Source organism: Neolamprologus multifasciatus, chromosome 17 (genome assembly GCF_963576455.1).
Source record: "Neolamprologus multifasciatus chromosome 17, fNeoMul1.2, whole genome shotgun sequence".
In the NCBI taxonomy this organism is placed as follows: Eukaryota; Metazoa; Chordata; class Actinopteri; order Cichliformes; family Cichlidae; genus Neolamprologus; species Neolamprologus multifasciatus.
This window is the reverse complement of record NC_140455.1, coordinates 3,249,201-3,271,843: the sequence shown is the minus strand read 5'-3', so window position 1 is coordinate 3,271,843 and position 22,643 is coordinate 3,249,201. Positions and strand designations below refer to the sequence as shown.

Below are 22,643 nucleotides of genomic sequence, written 5' to 3'. Positions count from 1 at the left end.
GATCACGTTTTTCCAGGACCCTAGAAAAACACAAGATTCATCTTCTCCAACTGTTAGAAAGACTCTTAGATACCGTGTGTACATAGATGCTAAAAGTACCCGGCACAGGCGCCATCTGTAACCTTTCTGAGCTTTGTGTTTGACAAATTAGTTGTTGGCAGGCGTTGCGAAAAACTTCCTCAGCTTTGACAACTTCTAGCTTTGCTTCATCCAAAACTACACTCAGGCACCACTAACAACACTGACCTCCACAAAAATAGCTTTCACTTAGTCCTCAGAAACAGACACAGTCTTAAAGAAGGAGAAATTAATCTTGGTGTCTATTCTCGTCCAGCCTGAAGCTGCAGTTCATTGTGGGGATAGATGTGTGAAACTCAAGGGTCAACACACTTTCTATCAACATTTGGGTTCTGAAGGCAAGTGTTGACCTTGCACCTTATTTTTCCAACATCTAACATCTGCTGAATGGAATTACAACGTGGGGACAGCCAGCTGATAGCGCTGGAGGGGGACACACATCTGTTTGTTATTAGGACTGATAACAGGAACCGCTTCTTCAGTGGAAACAATAATTATAAAAGTAAAAAGACATTTGATCCTTGGCTAGAATTATAAATTTGCTCAGGCTCGGTTAATAACTCAGCTCAGATAGCTCAGCAAAGCTCGCACCTCACTGTGACGGCTGGGGTTGATGCTGAGGTCTAGCTGCTCTAGGAATAAATGCGGATACAGGGTTCATCCTGGCTACCCTCACTCTAGCAACTGGGACAGGCACAGAGTGCTCAGTCACTGGAGAGGCCTCAGGTAGAGAAACACAACAAAGTCTGTGGGAGGGCCGGATTAGCAACAGAAACAGTCTCAAAATAAGTTGGACAGAAAAAGTCTGAAGAAACCAGCTTGGCAACGCAAACACCAAGAGGAGATGCTGCCTCCAGGGCCGAAGTAGATGTTCTCCTTCGGGGTTAACTCCTTTCACTTTTATAGATTAGTGAGGCAGGCAGAAATTAGTGGAGACACCCGGGGAGACTGAAGAGATGAGGCTTTAAAGGCAGTGCTGCACATTTTAATACATAATGTATAGGCAAGATAAACCTGCCAAAACATTGGTTCTTTAGTTGAGTGTGCTAGGAGGAAAAAGTCCAGAAATGCTAAGAGCTAGAGCTGCGGGCTTGGACAGAATAAAGTCTTCTATGATGATTAAATGCATCAGCCTTTTAAAAATGTCCTTGGTGTTGATCACATGTAGACAATATTTCTTTAGTTTGGAAACTTCCTCCAATTCCTCCAATTAATTTGGGCGACCGTGGCTCAGGGGGTTGGGAAGCGCATCTGTAACCGGAAGGTACAGGTTCTCTGTCCTGGTCGTTGTGTCCTTGGGCAAGATACTTTACCCTACCGCCTACTGGTGTTGGCCATAGGGGCCGATGGTGCGATATGGCAGCCTCGCTTCTGTCAGTCTGCCCCAGGGCAGCTGTGGCTACAACTGTAGCTGCCTCCACCAGTGTGTGAATGTGAGAGTGAATAAATAGTGGCATTGTACAGCACTTTGGGTGCCTTGAAAAGCGCTATATAAATGCAATCCATTATTATTATTATTATTATTATTAATTCTTCTGAAACAGAATTTGAGTGAGCAGGGTCCCTGGTTTGGTTGTCATATAACACTCAAAGCAAAGGCAGAAAACCATAAAAATAAAACAGGAAATAACTAACACTGAGACAGAGACTCAAGCATCTGAACTTGACACAGAGGCACAAACAGGCACCAACAAACCTGTAGTCAATGAAAGCTAATAAAGGAACTAAAGGATTAGAATAACCAAAAGCTCGTAAGTTCAAGGGAACATGAAATGAAACCATTAATAGTGGACTACAGAGCTCAATTCAAAAAGAATCACCCAAAAGCCCACCAAAAATTTAAAAAACTTTTGATTTAATCAATTTAATCAAATTGTTTTTTCCCCACTGTGCAGATGAATGGCGGCCATAGTTGCTTGTCCTACAGTGGCCACCGTAGCCAGGAATCCGCAATTGAACTGGGAGGCGTAAGAAAACAGAGCTCCTGAAAAGATGTCAGTCTGCACTGAGATGGTTGGCATCAGGGACTCAGTCAAGGAATGTGTACAAGTGGTTAAGCCATCCTGGTCATGGTGTAACTTGTAACTCTTGTCTTCTGTATTTCTCTGAGTCCAATATCTTCAAGAACTGATTATTATTCACTGGCTGTTTATTGGTTCATCTGATAATTAGATGGGAGTTAAACTTTTAAAATAATATAAGTTTAATCTTACCCAAAAGATTAATTAGTTTATTTTTATTTAATTATTTGTCCCAGTGGCACTGGGCCATATTTCTAGCTACCACGGCGTTGTGGGTGGCCAAGACTAAATGTACGAGGGACTAAGGTGAAATGATGATTCAGATGTTATCATGTTTAGTTTAAAAGACACTGTGTGAGTAATACTTTTACACATTCAAATATTAACGAACTATGATAGAGGTATACAGGTGTTTTCTTATCCATCACAGGCTTCATCCTAATGTTACTGTAAACTTTTGTGATGTGAACTGTAGGATTCACAGTGGACAGAGTCAGAATCAGCATACTTTATTAACCCCTAAGGACATTATGTGGTTTACAGTTGCTCCAATACAGTAACAGTAACAGTAACAGACTATTTAACAATACAATATGTTACAGATTTGCGAATTTAAGGAATAGCATAATATATACAAATCACTCAATAATAAATATCACGGATTGATGGAGGTGATTGTAAATAAATATCAAGAATATTGACAGCAACATTACTGAGTAGAAAAGAGTGTGCAAAAAGGATGTAAGTATTACAGTGTTTACAGTGTATTAGATGGAGGAGTTGTACAAGGAGATGGCCACGGGCAGGAAAGATTTCCTGTGTCATTCAGTGGTGCATTATGGGTAATCTCTGCCTCTCACTGAGAGCTCACTGAGCGTGCTCCTATGGCTAGCCAGCACGTCATGGAGTGGGAGGGAGGTGTTATCCATGATTGTCTTCATCTTGGACAACATCTGCCTCTCAGACACCACCCTAACAGAGCCCAGCTCCATCCCCACAACATTACTGGACTTGTGATCAGTTTATTTATTCTCTTGGTGTCTGTGACCCTCAAGCTGCTGTCCCAGCATGCAACAGCATAGAGGATTGCACTGGCCACAACAGACTCATAGAAAATCCTGATCATTGTCATTGAAAGACCTCAGCAGCCTCAGAAAATAGAGACGACTCTGGCCCTTCCTGCAAAGTGCTGTAGTGTTTTTAACCCAGTCCAGTTTATTGTCCATGTGAACTCCAAGGTATTTATAGCCCTCCACAATGTCCACGTTGACCCCCTGGATTAAAACAGGGGTCAAGTGTTTCCTGGTCCTCATAAAATCCACTATCAATTCCTTGGTCTTTGCCACGTTGAGCTGCAGATGATTCTGCTCACACCACGTGACAAAGAAGCCACAGCCCGGTACTCTGTCTCATCATCCCTGCTGATGCATCCAACCACCACGGAGTCATCAGAAAACTTCTGAAGATGGAGGTCTCTGTGCAGTGGCTGAAGTCTGTGGTGTAGAGGGTGAAGAGGAAGGGGGAGAGAGCGGAGGTGCCCCTATGTTACTGATCACCATGTCAGACACATAATGTGGAACACACAAATATTGTGGTCTTCCTGTCAGATACTCAACAATCCAGGACACCAGAGAAGCATCCACCTGCATCGCTACAGGACCTTTGCCCTGACACATGGCTACAGTCAGGATGGCAACCAGCTGAGTGTGGCCATTAGATGAGCTGCTGAGGTTTAGATCCTTGCACTTTAAAACTCTTCTTGGATCGCTGAAAAACTAGTTCATGCATTTATTACTTCCAGGCTGGACTACTGTAATTCATTATTATCAGGATGTCCAAAAAACTCCCTGAAAAGCCTTCAGCTAATCCAAAATGCTGCAGCAAGAGTCCTGACAGGGACTAGAAAGAGAGAGCATATTTCTCCTGTTTTGGCTTCCTGTTAAATCCAGAATTCAAAATCCGGCTCCTCACATACAAGGTCTTAAATAATCAGGCCCCATCTTATCTTAATGACCTTGTAGTACCATATCACCCTATTAGAGCACTTCGCTCTCGCTCTGCAGGCCTACTTGTTGTTCCTAGAGTATTTAAAAGTAGAATGGGAGGGAGAGCCTTCAGTTTTCAGGCCCCTCTTCTGTGGAACCAGCTTCCAGTTTGGATTCAGGAGACAGACACTATCTCTACTTTTAAGATTAGGCTTCAAACTTTCCTTTTTGCTAAAGCATATAGTTAGGGCTGGACCAGGTGACCCTGAATCCTCCCTTAGTTATGCTGCAATAGATGTAGGCTGCCGGGGGATTCCCATGATGCATTGAGTTTTTCCTTTCCAGTCACCTTTCTCACTCACTATGTGTTAACAGACCTCTCTGCATTGAATCATATCTGTTATTAACCTCTGTCTCTCTTCCACAGCATGTCTTTATCCTGTCTTCCTTCTCTCACCCCAACCAATCACAGCAGATGGCCGCCCCTCCCTGAGCCTGGTTCTGCCGGAGGTTTCTTCCTGTTAAAAGGGAGTTTTTCCTTCCCACTGTCGCCAAAGTGCTGCTCATAGGGGGTCATATGATTGTTGGGTTTTTCTCTGTATCTATGAAGCGCCTTGAGGCGACTTTTGTTGTGATTTGGCGCTATATAAATAAAATTGAATTGAATTGAATTGAATCAGAAAATAGTTTGTTATTGTCCAAACATTTGTGTGATTCTACATGTTTGTTAGAACATAGTTGGGATGATGATCCAGCTAAAATACATTTTGTTTTCTGGATGATGGGACTTTTTCTAATGTCTGTTGCAGGTCCTGAGAAGTTCATTTTTTCACTTTGCTATTGAAAATGCTAACTGGAATTGCTGCTCAGTCAGCCTGTGGGTAACCTGACCAGTCATATTGGAGATCTCAGCTGTTCTGGGAAGAATGTGCTGGTAATTCCATGACCTCGTCTGTGGACTGTCCCTGTTTGAATCCTCACTTGACTACCAGTCTCTACTCTTCCTAGCAATAGAAGAGCTCTTTGTTCCCTTTGTACAGCATTACCCTCACCTGTGTCTAAAAGAACAAAAGAACAGAATAAACACCTGGCAAAACCCTTAAACAGCTAAATGATATTAGCTATTTAAGGGTAAATGACATAAACATTTTCCATTCTGTAGTCCTGCCTGACCGCATTTGATTCCAAGTAGCTTTTGGAGAAATATTTTATTTATTTATTTTTTTAATAAAAATTATGCTGAAATGATTACTAAGTGTGTTCAATAAAGACATATACTCTTTGTATTATTAGTTTAGTAAGACTGTGTTTGTCCATGCTGTGTATTTTCTTCATTTTCCTGAGTCACAGGAAACACATGCTTGTAATTTTGTTCCTGGTTTGTTTTGGTTGTTTCTGCTCAGTGAAGCTAGCATGTAAACATCTGTAGTGTGATTAAGGTATAATTGTTGCATTACTAACTATCTGCTGCAGCTGGTCATAAGCTCTTTCTTTTCTCTTTCTTCATTTTCTGTCACTTCCTCCAGCATCATGTCAGGTACTGAAGAGTACAGGAAGAAAAGAGACACACAGAACACGGATGACACAAGTTAGTTCCACCACAGGAGTGATATACTATCTACACTGCTGCTGTAAAATCGTTGTTCGAGCGACTGAAGTCTGTCGGAGTTATTGCTTTTTATTGACTGCATTTGATTACAGGGCTAAGATTGAACTGGTCAGTCTTTAAAACTAGATGTAAGAAGTCCACAGCGTCTAATATAAATGCTCATACATTCAACCTGCGAGCACAGCCCGTTCTCACTCTCGATGCGTAATATAAGGATGATTTGACAAGTTCTGTGGCGTTCCAGAGGAACACGACAAGTGACCGTCTGCGTTCTTATGCTAGTCAAAATGTTACACCAGTTGAATACAATGATTAGCTTGAATAATAAACAATGTTAATAACAACATTATAAACTTTGCTTTTTGGGTAAATTCTGGTTTGATTTATTTAATATCTGCAGACAGAACTGTTACTGGAGTGTGAGAAAATAAGATAAAAGGCCGACCTCTGAAGACTTGCATATGCAAAAAAACAACACTTTCTCTTGACAGTAGTGTAGTGTCAGATCTGGCCCACACAATGTGCTTACACATGGCCCACATGCTGCAAACAATGATGGCCTTTTGGTGGCCCAGATCTGATTTGCCAGAGGTGGTCCAGCACAAGGCCAGTTGCAGACACACTGCTGGCCCTGTGCTGGCCCAGAACAGTTTCAGCTCTTGCCCCAGATGTCAGCCTAATGTGTACCTTTATCAAGCCATGTAAGAACAACATGTGCATAATAGTGCACAGTATATAGTAATAGTGCAAAAGTAACAGGACAAAACTCTGTTCAGACAGTGAATGGACTGATTCTTATACAGCACTTTTCACTATCCCGCATTACTGAAAGTGCTCTATAGAACATGCCATATTCATCATATCACACACTTTCTCTAAACTGAGTGCTGCTTCAGTACATTCACACTCTCGACATGTAGACTGGAGGAGCCAGGGATCGAACCACAAACCTTTCGATCAGTAGGTGATCTGCTCTACCTCCTGAGCTACAGCCATGCGGTGGCAAACATGAGTAAACCCTCACTAGGTTTTGGATAAAGTGTACACTCACAAACCTGCAAACCTGCATTTGCCGCTGCACTCTCCGTGGAGCCCCGCCTCTCTCCCGCTGCTCTCTCCGTGGAGCCCCGCCTCTCTCCCGCTGCACTCTCCGTGGAGCCCCGCCTCTCTCCCGCTGCACTCTCCGTGGAGCCCCGCCTCTCTCCCGCTGCACTCTCCGTGGAGCCCCGCCTCTCTCCCGCTGCTCTCTCCGTGGAGCCCCGCCTCTCTCCCGCTGCACTCTCCGTGGAGCCCCGCCTCTCTCCCGCTGCTCTCTCCGTGGAGCCCCGCCTCTCTCTCGCTGCACTCTCCGTGGAGCCCCGCCTCTCTCCCGCTGCACTCTTCGTGGAGCCCCGCCTCCCTCTCGATGTCTTGTCTCCAGCATCTAAACCATTTTCTGAATCTTCGGTAGAACATTCATGTGCTCCTCCCTCTGCTCTGAATGAAACTGTGGCTTGTGGAAAGTCCATGAAAATGAAACGCCCTCACTGTGGTCTTAGTCTTCTTAAAAAAACCTTCAAGGCTAACATGATGAGGAGACATCCAAACAGGTCAATAGATGTTTGCCTGGCCTGTCATCTGCAGTGTTTTTGTGTAGAGGGACCTCTTCCTCTTTGTTTTTCAGTTTGCAGAGGACATGGAGCTCTTTTTAAAAGCATATTCTGACAAGCAGGGACGGGTCAATGCGATGTTTGACATTTAATGGACAGATGAAAGCACTGGCTGTTTGTTTGTGTTTTTATATGTTGTTTGTTTTTCAGTGTACAGAATTCCAGTTAAACTTATTATAAAATGTTGTTCACTTGTTTCCATACTTATAGTAAAAAATTTAAGTGTAAATGTAACAGCATTGTTTATACTTGTAACTTCAAAGTAAAAAGGTTACAGTTGCTATTAACAGTAATGTATTATCCTGTAATCAATAATATTTTTAGACATTTTACGCATGAACCCTCTGGGCTCTATCCTGGCCATTTTTGGCCACTTCACTTCTTCTGTTTTTTTGTGACTACTACACTGCAGTGGACCAAAAGGTTTGATCTTAAGGATCTAATAGTTGTGTGTGTTTGTGCATGACATTGCAACGCAAACATGTATTTGCAAGATAGACTGGAATAAATTATGACGCATCAAATATTACACAGGCTGCAGTGAATTTCTGTTCATACAGACTGTTGAGCTTTGAGTTTCCCAGTCAAACTTAGCTTTGACACACCTGCTAAAAACACTCTTGTACATTTCATAACAAGACACCATAGCCAAAATACGGTTATAGTCAAAAAAAATTCAAAGCTGCAGCTGCAGCACAAACAGCAACAAACACTGTTAGTAAATGTGTCCTGGAGTTTTTGCAGGTACAGAAAGTGCTGCTGCTGTAAGTAAGACTAACAGCTTCTAGATCACTTATTTTTCTGGAAAGATGGTAAGAAGGGCATCACTGCTCATTTCTACAATCTCCCATATCTTGGAATACAAGCCTTTGTCTCATGAAAACCACTTCACAGTACTGGGAGTCCACTAAAACCTACAAATGAACAGTGATCCTGGAAGAAATAGGGCGCACACTAGTGAACCTCAACAATTGCAAGACAGCCTTGTCCCCGATGCTTATATGAAAAAAAATACAAAGATTTATGAAACCATTAGGACTTTATCACCTTTTATCTGAAAAGTTACTGGTAATATATATGACCTAACTGGCATTTAAACAGTAAAAACAAGAATGTAGATAAAATTTTGTTTTTGATGAAAAGGACTGGAGCTAATTTAAAGAGTCAAGTCGGTAAAAGTAGAAAAATGTTTTAATAAATATACATTTTACAGCATTTTGTGAACATACACAAAAGTGGCCATTTTTGGCAACGAACAAGCTGAGAGAGAGTTTTATAGTTTTTGCTCTCCTTGAACAAAAATAACAGTGCATAATAATCAATGTGGATGTTAATCAATTAAATGCCCCAGACTACTAATGATACAGTGGCCCCTCATTTATCGCTGGTGTTATGTTCTAAAAATAACCTGCGATAGGTGAAATCTGCAAAGTAGCCAACTTTAGTTTTACAGATATTTTAAGGCTGTAAAACCCCTCACTACATGCTTTATACACTTTCCTCAGACATGCATGAACATTTTCACACTTTTCTCTTTTGTTTAAACACTCTTAGAGTTCAAACCTTCATAGAAACATAAGTCCAGTATTATAAAATGAAACCGTGCAAAACGTTTTGTCGGCATTGTTGTTTGTTGAGGAGAAAACTTACAAACATACAGTACAACACTTCAGAGTCACACAGCTAGCGATTGAAGATTTATATAAATTCGACAAGCTAAACTCATTCTGTGCTGTACAGCAGCGGTCCCCAACCTTTTTTGCACCACGGACCAGTTTAATGTCAGACACACCTTAAAGGCAACACCGGCCTTTAAGGTGTGGCGGATAAATACAACAAAACAAAATGACACGACCAAGACAAAAACGGTGGTATTTTGTAAATATAATAATAAACGCGAGTTCACTGTGTGATTGTGTAACTTTATTAGCAGGGTCCTCCTGAAATGCACCAACAACATTGAGAGTAACACCCTCCTCTCTGCTTCTTAATGATCTCTGGTTGCTATGGTAACGCGTAAATAGTTCTTTCAAAATAAGACGCACAACTACAACACAGGAAAAGACTCAGGGAAACCGACTTCAAAAAAAAATCCTGAAAACCATACATTTCACACCCGAACCTCAACTCTTGGCCCGGTACCAAACAATGGCCCAGGTGTTGGGGACTGCTGCCGTGCAGAAGACACGGCACTAGATTAATTGACAATGGTCTACAGCAATCAGAACGTACAACACAATGTGCTGTAAAAAAATAAATAAATCAGCGGAACAGCGAGTCTGCAAAAGGTCCATCCATCCATCCATCTTCATCCGCTTTATCCGGGGCCGGGTCGCGGGGGCAGCAGCCTAAGCAAAGAGGCCCAGACCTCCCTCTCCCCAGCCACCTCCTCCAGCTCGTCCGGGGGAACACCAAGGCGTTCCCAGGCCAGCTGAGAGATATAATCTCTCCAGCGTGTCCTGGGTCTGCCCCGGGGCCTCCTCCCGGTGGGACATGCCTGGAACACCTCACCCAGGAGGCGCCCAGGGGGCATCCTTGTCAGATGCCCAAACCACCTCAGCTGGCTCCTTTCGACGTGGAGCAGCAGCGGCTCTACTCTGAGCCCCTCCCGGATGGCCGAACTTCTCACCCTATCTCTAAGGGAGATGCCAGCCACCCTTCGGAGGAAGCTCATTTCCGCCGCTTGTATCCGCGATCTTGTCCTTTCGGTCACTACCCACAGCTCGTGGCCATAGGTGAGGGTAGGGACGTAGATCGACCGGTAAATTGAGAGCTTCGCTTTTACACTCAGCTCCCTCTTCACCACGACGGACCGGTGCAGCGTCCGCATTACTGCAGCTGCAGCCCCAATCCGTCTGTCGATCTCCGGCTCCCTTCTCCCATCACTCGCGAACAAGACCCCGAGATACTTAAACTCCTCCACTTGGGGCAAGACCTCATCCCCGACCCGGAGTGGGCACTCCACCCTTTTCCGGCTGAGAACCATGGCCTCAGATTTGGAGGTGCTGATCCTCATTCCCGCTGCTTCACACTCGGCTGCGAACCGCTCCAGTGCGAGCTGGAGGCCCTCACCCGATGAAGCCAACAGAACCACATCATCCGCAAAAATCAGAGATGAGATCCTGAGGCCACCAAAGCAAAAGCCCTCCGCCACTTGGCTGTGCCTAGAAATCCTGTCCATAAAAATTATGAACAGAACCGGTGACAAAGGGCAGCCCTGGCGGAGCCCATCACCCATCGGGAACGAGTCCGACTTATTGCCGGCAATGCGAACCAAGCTCTTGCAACGGTTGTATAGGGATCGAATGGCCCGTAGCAATGGGCCAGACACCCCATACTCCCGCAACACCTCCCACAGGACACCCCGAGGGACACGGTCGAATGCCTTCTCCAAGTCCACAAAACACATGTAGACTGGTTGGGCAAACTCCCATGCACCCTCAAGTATCCTCGAGAGGATGAAGAGCTGGTCCAGTGTTCCGTAACCAGGACGAAAACCGCATTGTTCCTCCTGCATCAGAGGTTTGACTAGCGGACGAACTCTCCTTTCCAGCACCCTGGCATAGACTTTCCCGGGGAGGCTGAGGAGTGTGATCCCCCTGTAGTTGGAACACACCCTCCGGTCCCCCTTCTTAAAGATGGGGACCACCACCCCGGTCTGCCAATCCACGGGTACTGCCCCTGATCTCCACGCAACATTGCAGAGGCGTGTCAACCAGGACAGCCCTACAACGTCCAGAGCCTTCAGGAACTCGGGGCGGACCTCATCCACACCAGGGGCTCTGCCACCAAGGAGTTGTTTAACTGCCTCAGTGACCTCGCCCCCGGAAATTGGCGGGTCATTCCCCTCATCCCCAGACTCTGCTTCCTCCTCGGAAGACGCGTCAGTGGGATTAAGGAGGTCCTCGAAGTATTCCTTCCACCGCCTGACAATTTTCTCAGTCGACGTCAGCAGCGCTCCGCCAGCACTATACACAGTGCAGGTAGAGCACCGCTTTCCCCTCCTGAGACGCCTGACGGTTTGCCAGAACCTCTTCGAGGCAGTCCGAAAGTCTTTTTCCATGGCCTCTCCGAACTCCTCCCACACCCGAGTTTTTGCTTCAGCCACTGCCCGAGCCGCATTCCGCTTGGCCTGTCGATACCTGTCGGCTGCCTCCGGAGTCCCACAGGCTAACCAAGCCCGATAGGACTCCTTCTTCAGCCTGGTGGCTCCCTTCACCTCTGGTGTCCACCATTTGGTTCGGGGATTACCACCACGGCAGGCACCAACCACCTTGCGGCCGCAGCTCAATGCAGCAGCTTCGGCAATGGAGGCGCTGAACATGGTCCATTCGGACTCAATGTCCCCCGCCTCCCTCGGAATGCTGTTGAAGCTCTGCCGGAGGTGTGCGTTGAAGATCTCGCAGACTGGGGCCTCTGCTAGTCGTTCCCAGCACACCCTCACTACGCGTTTAGGTGCACCAGGTCTGTCCAGCGTCCTCCCCCGCCACCTGATCCAACTCACCACCAGGTGGTGATCAGTTGACAGCTCAGCCCCTCTCTTTACCCGAGTGTCCAGAACATATGGTCGCAGGTCTGGTGATACGATTACAAAATCGATCATCGACCTACGGCCTAGAGCGTCCTGGTGCCATGTGCACTTATGGACACTCTTATGTTCGAACAAGGTGTTCGTTATGGCCAAACTGTGATTAGCACAGAAGTCCAATAACAAAGCACCGCTCGGGTTCAGATCAGGGAGGCCGTTCCTCCCAATCACGCCCCTCCAGGTCTCGCTGTCGTTACCCACGTGAGCATTGAAGTCTCCCAGCAGGACAACAGAGTCTCCAGGTGGAGCACCTTCCAGCACCCCCCCCAGGGACTCTAAGATGGCTGGGTACTCCGAACTGCCACTCGGCGCATAAGCGCAGATGACAGTCAGGACCCGTTCCCCGACCCTAAGGCGCAGGGAACAAACCCTCTCGTCCACCGGGAAAAACCCCAACGTACCGGCAGCAAGCCGAGGGGATATTAGAATACCCACCCCAGCCCGCCGCCTCTCACCAGGGGCAACTCCAGACTGAGACAGAGTCCAGCCCCTCTCCAGGAGACTGGTTCCAGAGCCCAAGCCGTGCGTAGAGGTGAGCCCGACTATATCTAGCCGGTACCTCTCAACCTCACGCACTAACTCAGGCTCCTTCCCCACCAGAGAGGTGACATTCCATGTCCCTATTGCCAGTCTTGGCAGCCGGGGGTCAGTCCGCCAGGGCCTCCGCTCCTGGCCGCCACCCGGCACACAATGCACCCGACCCCTATGGCGCCTCCTGCGGGTGGTGGGCCTGCGGGAGGATGGGCCCATGTCTCCTCTTCGGGCTGTGCCCGGCCGGGCCCCATGGACTAAGGCCCGGCCACCAGACGCTTGCCCTCGGGCACCCTCCCCGGGCCTGGCTCCAGGGCGGGGCCCCGGTAACCCTATCCCGGGCAGGGTAAACTGTTCCCTCGGTGTTTTTTTCATAAGGGTCTTTTGAATCGCTCTTTGTCTGGTCCCTCACCCAGGACCAATTTGCCATAGGAGACCCTACCAGGGGGCAAAAGCCCCCAGACAACATAGCCCCTGGGATCCCTGGGACACACAAACCCCTCCACCACGATAAGGTTGCGATTCACGGAGGTGAACCGCGTTATAGTGAGGAAGACTAGACAATAGTTTCCAGTAGCACTGCTGAAATATGAAATGGAGAGTTTTGAGGTTTTCTTCAAACATGTGCATTGTACCAGAAAAAAGTGTTTGAAGGATTAAAAATGTAAAAAGTAATGACTATTTTATATTTATGAAAAAACCTTTATGCAGAAAAAATAGCAAAGAAACAAAAACATAACACATGGACACTTTTGGCCACGAACAAGCTCAAGGGATGGTGATTTTTTTTAACAAACACAGAGTGTTAAAAAAAACACTTAGAACCAAATTTATTTATCAGCAGTATCAATAGTAACAAAAATACAATTTAGTTTTCGCTGTCAGACCAGGAGTGACATGTTTAGCTGCATGTTCTCCTTAAATTGCTGGCTGTCTGAGTGGTGTCCCAGAAACGATGTGGGCTTCATAGATAATTGGCAAACCTTCTGGAGGAAACCTGGTCTTGTTAGGAGAGACAGCATCCATCCCACTTTGGATGGAGCAGCTCTCATTTCTAGAAATATGGACAAATTTATTAAACCCCCCAAAATATGACTATCCAGAGTTGGGACCAGGAAGCAGGGTTGCAGTCTTACACACCTCTCTGCAGCTTCTCTCCTCCTGCTACCCCCCCAAAAACCCATCTCCATAGAGACTGTGTCAGTTCCCAAACAGACAAAAAACAAACTAAAAACCAGCAACAAACAACTTAAACATAAACAATCACAAAGAAAGAACAATACAGTATCCACATCTGAACCAAAGAGTAAAACAGTGAAATGTGGATTATTAAATATTAGGTCTCTCTCCTCCAAGTCTCTGTTAGTACATGACTTAATGATTGATCAACAAATCGATTTACTCTGCCTTACAGAAACCTGTTTGCAGCAGGATGATTATGTTAGTTTAAATGAATCAACACCCCGAGTCATTCTAACTACCAGAAATCTCGAAGCACAGGCCGAGGGGGAGGTGTGGCAGCAATTTTTCACACCAGCCTATTAATCAACCAAAGACCCAGACAGACTTTTAATTCATTTGAAAGCCTGATGCTTAGCCTCGTCCACCCCAGCTGTAAAACTCAGAAACCAGTCTTACTTGTTATCATCTATCGTCCACCTGCGCCTTACACAGAGTTTCTGTCTGATTTCTCAGACTTTTTATCTGATTTAGTTCTGAGCTCAGATAAAATAATTATTGTGGGTGATTTTAACATCCATGTTGATGCTAAAAATGACAGCCTCAACATGGCATTTAATCTGTTGTTAGACTCAATTGGTTTCTCTCAAAATGTAAAAGAACCCACCCACCACTTTAATCACACTCTAGATCTTGTTTTAACATATGGCATAGAAACTGAACATTTAACAGTGTTTCCTGAAAACCCTCTCCTGTCTGATCATTTCCTGATAACATTAACATTTACAATAATTGATTACGCAGCAGTGGAGAGTGGACTTTATCAAAGTAGATGTCTTTCTGAAAGCGCTGTAACTAAGTTTAAGAATATAATCCAGCCACTGTTATCATCGTCAATGCCCTGTACCAACACAGAGCAGAGCAGCTATCTGAACGCTACCCCAACAGAGGTCGATTAACTTGTTAATAATTTCACCTCCTCACTACGTACGACTCTGGATACTGTAGCTCCAGTGAAAACTAAGGTCTCTAATCAGAAGTACCTGACCCCGTGGTATAATTCTCAAACACGTACCCTAAAGCAGATGACTCGTAATCTGGAGAGGAAATGGCGTGTCACTAATTTAGAGGATCATCATCTAGCCTGGAGAAATAGTTTGCTGCTTTATAAGAAAGCCCTCCGCAAAGCCAGAACAGCTTACTACTCATCACTGATTGAAGAAAATAAGAACAACCCCAGGTTTCTCTTCAGCACTGTAGCCAGGCTGACAAAAAGTCAGAGCTCTTTTGAGCCAACCATCCCTTTAACGTTAACTAGTAATGACTTCATGAACTTCTTCACAAATAAAGTTTTTATCATTAGAGAAAAAATTACCAATAATCATCCCACAGATGTAATATTATCTACAGCTACTCTTAGTACCATTGATGTTAAGTTAGACTCTTTTTCTCCAATTGATCTTTCTGAGTTAACTTCAATAATTACTTCCTCCAAACCATCAATGTGTCTTTTAGACCCCATTCCTACAAAACTGCTCAAAGAAGTCCTGCCATTAATTAATTCTTTGATCTTATATATGATCAACCTATCTCTAATAATCAGCTATGTACCACAGGCCTTCAAGCTGGCTGTAGTTAAACCTTTACTCAAAAAACATCTCTAGACCCAGCAGTCTTAGCTAATTATAGGCCAATCTCCAACCTTCCTTTCATATCAAACATCCTTGAAAGAGTAGTTGTCAAACAGCTAACAGATCATCTGCAGAGGAATGGTTTATTTGAAGAGTTTCAGTCAGGTTTCAGAGCTCATCACAGCACAGAAACAGCTTTAGTGAAGGTTACAAATGATCTTCTTATGGCCTCTGACAGTGGACTCATCTCTGTGCTTGTCCTGCTAGACCTCAGTGCAGCATTCGATACTGTCGACCATAATATCCCATTAGAGCGATTAGAACATGCTGTAGGTGTTACAGGTACTGTGCTGCAGTGGTTTGTATCATATCTATCTAATAGACTCCAATTTGTGCATGTAAATGGAGAGTCCTCTTCACACACTGAAGTTAATTATGGAGTTCCACAGGGTTCAGTGCTAGGACCAATTCTGTTTACATTATACATGCTTCCCTTAGGCAGCATCATTAGAAGACATAGCATACATTTACACTGCTATGCAGATGACACCCAGCTCTATCTGTCCATGAAGCCAGATAACACACACCAATTAGTTAAACTGCAGGAATGTCTTAAAGACATAAAGACCTGGATGGCCGCTAACTTTCTGCTTCTTAATTCAGATCAAACTGAGGCCCTGAAAAGCTTAGAAATAACCAGATTCTTACTCTGGATGGCATTACCTTGGCCTCCAGTAACACTGTGAGGAACCTTGGAGTCATTTTTGACCAGGACATGTCCTTCAATGCACATATTAAACAAACATGTAAGACTGCTTTCTTCCATTTGTGCAACATCTCTAAAGTTAGAAATATCCTGTCTCAGAGTGACGCTGAAAAACTAGTTCATGCATTTATTACTTCCAGGCTGGACGACTGCAATTCATTATTATCAGGATGTCCAAAAAAACTCACTGAAAAGCCTTCAGTTAATCCAAAATGCTGCATCAAGAGTACTGACAGGGACTAGAAAGAGAGAGCAGATTTCTCCTGTTTTGGCTTCCCTTCATTGGCTTCCTGTGAAATCCAGAATTGAATTCAAAATCCTGCTCCTCACATACAAGGTCTTAAATAATCAGGCCCCATCTTATCTTAATGACCTTGTAGTACCATATCACCCTATTAGAGCACTTCGCTCTCACACTGCAGGCCTACTTGTTGTTCCTAGAGTATTTAAAAGTAGAATGGGAGGCAGAGCCTTCAGTTTTCAGGCCCCTCTTCTGTGGAACCAGCTTCCAGTTTGGATTCAGGAGACAGACACTATCTCTACTTTCAAGATTAGGCTTCAAACTTTCCTTTTTGCTAAAGCATATAGTTAGGGCTGGACCAGGTGACCCTGAATCCTCCCTTAGTTACGCTGCAATAGACGTAGGCTGCTGGGGATTCCCATGATGCATTGTGTTTTTTCTTTCCAGTCACCTTTCTCACTCACTATGTGTTAACAGACCTCTCTGCATTGAATCATATCTGTTATTAACCTCTGTCTCTCTTCCACAGCATGTCTTTATCCTGTCTTCCTTCTCTCACCCCAACCAATCACAGCAGATGGCCCCGCCCCTCCCTGAGCCTGGTTCTGCTGGAGGTTTCTTCCTGTTAAAAGGGAGTTTTTCCTTCCCATTGTCGCCAAAGTGCTGCTCATAGGGGGTCATATGATTGTTGGTTTTTTCTCTGTATCTACTGTACAATATAAATCACCTTGAGGCAACTTTTGTTGTGATTTGGCGCTGTATAAATAAAACTGAATTGAATTGAATTGGATTGTCAAAGCAGATTTAACTGAAGTTACGTGTTTCCGGTTAGTGTGGAAGTCGCAATATGACGCTCCCCAGTGGCTGCAGCCAGGTGCTCTTGAGTCCAGCTATGGTCGTGCCATCGGTTAACCCTTTGCGTGCTACAGACTACAATAATAAAGTGCATCAGCTCCTTGGCTGGCAACTCCTGTTGTACTAGCAGACTAGTGGATCAGAAGCTTAAAAATAGCTAATCGCTCCTGATTTACAGAAGGAACAAAACAAGCAGACACTTTATAAGTCACACCAATGTTCCCTCATTATCAGAACAGTTTGAAGCTGAACTATATTTCAGTTAAGGTGTAATTAAAACCAGAATCACTGACTTGTGTTATTAAATTACCTCTTTGTCTTCTCTCTGCTGCAGCAATTAAAGTTATTAGGCTATTAATGACAAACTACACTGTTGAGGCAGCAGCGCCTCTGTGTGCGCGCACTGTAACATGACATCAACAACACGGCATATACAACCTGTTTTTGTTCTATCATGTCAATAGAACATTTAGGAAAATATAACATTTAAAGACAATTCCACAAAATAATACTGAAATATGTGATACTTAATACTATTTAAAGTTATTTTTAGGGGTGCTTTGATAAAATTTAGATGTGCTCAAGGGTCTAAACTCAACTATGTAGCATTCCATCTCCCAATACACCTCCTTCCACCTTAAATGCTGCCACCACCTAACGTGAACATACGGACCAACAGAGACAAATTTATTGTTGACTCACACATATTATGGGCGTCACAGCAGCCGTGTGAAGACAAAGGTTGGTTGAGAGCAGAGAGAGCGAGTGTGATGCAGCGTTGCAGAAAACAGACATTTTATTGGGCATTTGGATTTTTTTACCATGTTTTTTGTATTGTTTGTTTTTGCTGTTTGATATTTGACAGGTGGCTGTAGCTTAGGACGTAGAGCAAGGCAAGGTTGGTGGTTTGATATCCCACCCCCCCCACCCCCCCACTCTGCATGCCATCCTTGGGCAAGATATTCACTTATTTGTATATAATCTGTTCATAACTATTCCCACTTTTTATACTACCCTTACCTGTAGATAATCTGCTCCTATTGCACTTACTGCTCTTGCACTTCTGATTAGATTCAAACTGTATTTCGTTACCCTGTATTTAGACATGTGTAATGGTAATAAAGTTTAATCCTAATCCTAAACTGCTCTCCGATGCATCCATCACAGAATAAATGTGTGTGAATGGTAGTTAGTAAGCACTCATTGAAGGCAGTGCTTGTGCGAATGGGTGTGAGTGGGTGAATGTGGCATGTTGTATTAAGCGCTTTAGGAGAGTAGAAAAGCTCAACAAGCTATACAAGAATCAGTTCATTTACCATTTGCTATGTCGTGTCTGGGATTACCGTAATGACTGTAATATCACTGAGCACAGAGTTGATGCTTTCAGGAACCTTTGGAATCTTTTTCGATTGCACCAATGGTTCAATAGTTACAGTAATTTGACCTAAAATCAACGGGAGCAGGCATACTCCCAATGGTTACAGATACGATAAATTCCATGTAAAAACCACCAAAACCTCTGTAGCCAAGCAAACAATCATTTACCAAAACTACAAAGTAACTGAGGAGTGACAAATACTCCACCCCAAACAATGGGCCAAACAAGGAGTCTGAACCAAAATGCCCTCTCAACAACACACTGACATATTAGGTGTGACAGTCCTCAATTCTCCAATAAGACAAATCATCCAATTAGGTAGCTACTGTCAATCACAAGACCCTGTTCAAACAGTTTCAGCTGAATTGATGAGCTTCACCCAAGTGTGCAGAACATATGGCTGTAGATCTGCAGATCTAGATTACAAAACCAATCACTGACCTGTGACAGAGGGTTTCCTGGTGCCTTATGCACTTATGGACATCCTTATGTTTAAATATTTGTATGCTTTTCTTTTCTTCTTTTTCCCAGAAAACTAGGCACGAGGACCACCTTCTGCTGGCTAAAAAACGCCTTTGAACACAGAAAGATGACCATGTTTGCTGCTTAGCAGGAGTTTGTTTGTGAGTACTGGTTGTCTAGCATGATTAAGGATTTTCATGTGGTCTGTACCAAACAGCAAATCATATTATTTCTCACATACTGCTTTCAGTGGCTTCTTTATTTAAAGCTAGCTGCACTAGTTTAATTTATACTGTTTAATTTGGGCTTTTACACCAGATGTCTCTCCTGACAAAACTGCCAATTTGTGTTTCCACCTGGGAGAGGATCAGGGATTTTGCACTTGTTATGTGTATACACTATACTTGTCACGGTCTGGCTGGCAGACCGTGGGGATGAGGAAAGTAGGACCCAAAACGCAGGACTCTGCGATGTCACAGTGCACTTTATTTACAGTGAATAGACAGGTAAGTCCAACAATTAACTCAGGTGTAATTTGCCAATGGTGCTCATCCCTTGCTCCCAGTGCGTCCTGTGCTGTAGCTCCATTAGTTTGTGTGCTCCCCAACTCGCTTCTTCGCTCGACTTTCCTGGAGGAAGAAGGAAAAACCACAATAAGCCACACACGCTAGTCGACTACCAAGACCACACGCCTAGCACAGACTATACCGGTCAAGAGTAATAATCCCACGTCGACTGTCGCCGTGAGTCCAGGTTAAATACCTCTTCCTAGCCGGGAGGGATGATTACCACCAGCTGGTCAGGTAATCAGCTGCAGGTGGGCCGGCAACAGCGAAGAGGGACTCCCGATGACGACAGTCGCCCGGACACGCCTCTCCCACGACGCGCGTCTCCCCGTCAACAGCCCCGAGGACCGGGGGGAGAGAGAGAAGCAGACACACGCACTCTACATACAAACGTGAACAGAACAGTAGACGACACAGATCCCAAATAATAGTCGTAATAATAATAATAATAACAATAACAATAATAATAACCACTGCTCACGGACCCCTGAGTCCTCCAGAACCAGGTCCGTGACAATACTATATAATTCAATGAAACATTCCAAAACAAAAACAGAGGTCTAATTCAGTCACTTAAATTAAGGGAGATGAGGCCTCGCAGACAGTGTTGGGAAGGTTACTTTTAAAATATATTCCACTACAGATTACAGAATACATGCCCCAAATGTATTTTGTAACATATTCCAAATACGTTATTCAATGAGAGTATTGTATTCGGAATACTTTGGATTACTTAATAAATTATGATCAGGGTTGCACATAAGTGGTCCGCAAGTGCACATGCGCTTTCAAAATAAAAGACGCGCACCAGATAAGAAGTTGCAATGTGTGTTTGTGTACATAAGATTGTCTGCTAAATCCCACTCTAACGGACAAAAAAAAGAAGACACTGTTTTTGTCCGCTAGAGTGGGATTTTCACGGCATATTCTGCACCACATTGCTGTGTGATTTATTACTGAAGGTTACTCTCCATACCAACACCAACCAGATGTTTAAATCTTAATATAAATGAGTAACAGCAGGTGGACATTAGGTAAGGCTGCACTTTCTGCAGCGATCTCGTATAGAAAACTATTCCGCGCGTATATAAAACAGGTCCGCGGCTCCGAACCGTAGTAAAGGGACCTCTGGCTAATACGGGTTCGTGTCGGGCTCGTAGCTGAAAACTAGCTTTACTTTGTTGTCTGGGTCACTTTGCTAGCGAGAGACAGAGAGAGGCTTTGAAAGGCTGCTCCAACGGAACTTATTGTTTTTGGAGGAAAACACGAACACGGTGTACAGTCGAGTCTTAATAGCTTACTTACAGCTGGACTACACTGCCCATCAGGCTACATGCTTTAGGGCGATGCCTGTAACACTCTGCCTGTTGCATTCATATTAAATAACTTTTTGAACAATAATTTTTACAAATGTTTCTTCATGTCATTATGGGGGCCGCAAGTAGAGGTGACATGGGCCACGAGATTGAGATACAGTCATTAGAGCCTCTTAATGCGTGTGTCATTTTGGTTTCTACGGCGTGGAATTACCAAACATAGAGAGAGCATAGCCTAACATGTGAAACAGGCAGTCGTGTAATCCCTTTATTTCAACAAAGTAACTGTATTCTAAATACCACCTTTTTAAACGGTAACTGTAACGGAATACAGTTACTCATATTTTGTATTTTAAATACGTAACGGCGGTACATGTATTCCGTTACTCCCCAACACTGCTCGCAGACTGGCTACATATCCCGGGTAAGCACAACCAAAGCATCGATGTCCCTTTAAGTCTTGGTACTTATTAAAATATTATTTTTGCCCACTACCAAATTATTTTAAAGGAGGCAATATCCAGAGCAGCCCAAATAGTGTTTTACTCCTGGCTTTAGACGTGCTTTTGAATGTTTTCTCAGGCAGACTCAGTTTTACAGCCAGGCTCAAGCCGTCACCAATGGAAGTGCAGTTTTTGGCAAAGCTACTTTGGAGGATTTTCTGAAACTTTATGGAGAAGTTTGCAAAGAAACAAGCCATTTGTGACCATTTTACATAAAACAGTGTTAATGCCAGATGCGAACAGGGTCGAGGACAGTTATTGGACGCGTACAAAGTTTGTTCCTCCACAGATATGGGATTTTTTAAAACCACATCAGCATGCCCTTCAAGTTGATGATCATCAAAGCACCTAAGGCAGACTACAGTCAAATAATACTTGCTTTAAGACAAAATAATATACTGCATAATAAAGAAAGGCTCTCACACTGGGGAGTGCTGCTGTTGCAGGCATTGCCATCATGACTAAGATTAGCTCAGCAATTTTCTTTTGTTTAAAAGAAAAAATAATGTTTTAATTTCTAAGGTGCCAGTGGTAAAAAAAATCAACCCAGTAAAAGTTCCTGACCCAGTAAATGGACGCCATAAAAAATGACGAGCTGACAGCGGCTCCACAGCACTTTCCTTCATGACGCATTCTGGGAGCAGTGGGAGACTCACAACTCACACCACAGGTCGATTGTGTTGTCTAGTTAAACGACGTGAAATCACATACCTGATGGAGCAGCAGTCCAAAGACATGCAGAGAACTTAACTACTCACCATTACATCTCTGCACTTTTTTACACTGTGCACTCAAAATGCTGAACTACCTCGTTCACCCGAGCAGCTTCTCCATGTAAGTGCTTTCTACCTTTGGTGCACAGTCATACTCTCATGGATGCATCGCAGAGCAACTTGGGGTTAGTATCTTTCCCGAGGATATTTGGCATGCAGACTGGAGCGGCCAAGGATCAAGCCTTCCAATTAGCCGATGATTAAATTCTTGGAAATTCTCTAAATTACATGCAAAGAGGCTTTCAAGCAAATTACAAGGATGCCATATAGTTTACAACATATCTTAACTGGACAAATCCTCAGATAAACCACTTCAAAAAACTGCGGACGTCATTACAAGGGCAATATAACAGAAGACTGGTTAGACGCCAAAACAGCAGGCATATTGCCAGGCTCGTGGATATTGTGACCACGGCTTAGTTGATATTAGCTGCACCGAACAAGCACAACTGTCAAGATAGACAGGATAGAGATAAGACACTGAGTTGGTTTAAGATGCAGTTTATCCACAA

General features: G+C 44.1%; 1 protein-coding gene across 1 annotated transcript in view; it reads left to right on the top strand.

Annotated features, from left to right (window-relative positions):
• The window catches only part of LOC146498723 (uncharacterized), a 319,692-nt gene that overhangs the window by 60,337 nt on the left and 236,712 nt on the right, over positions 1-22,643 (top strand).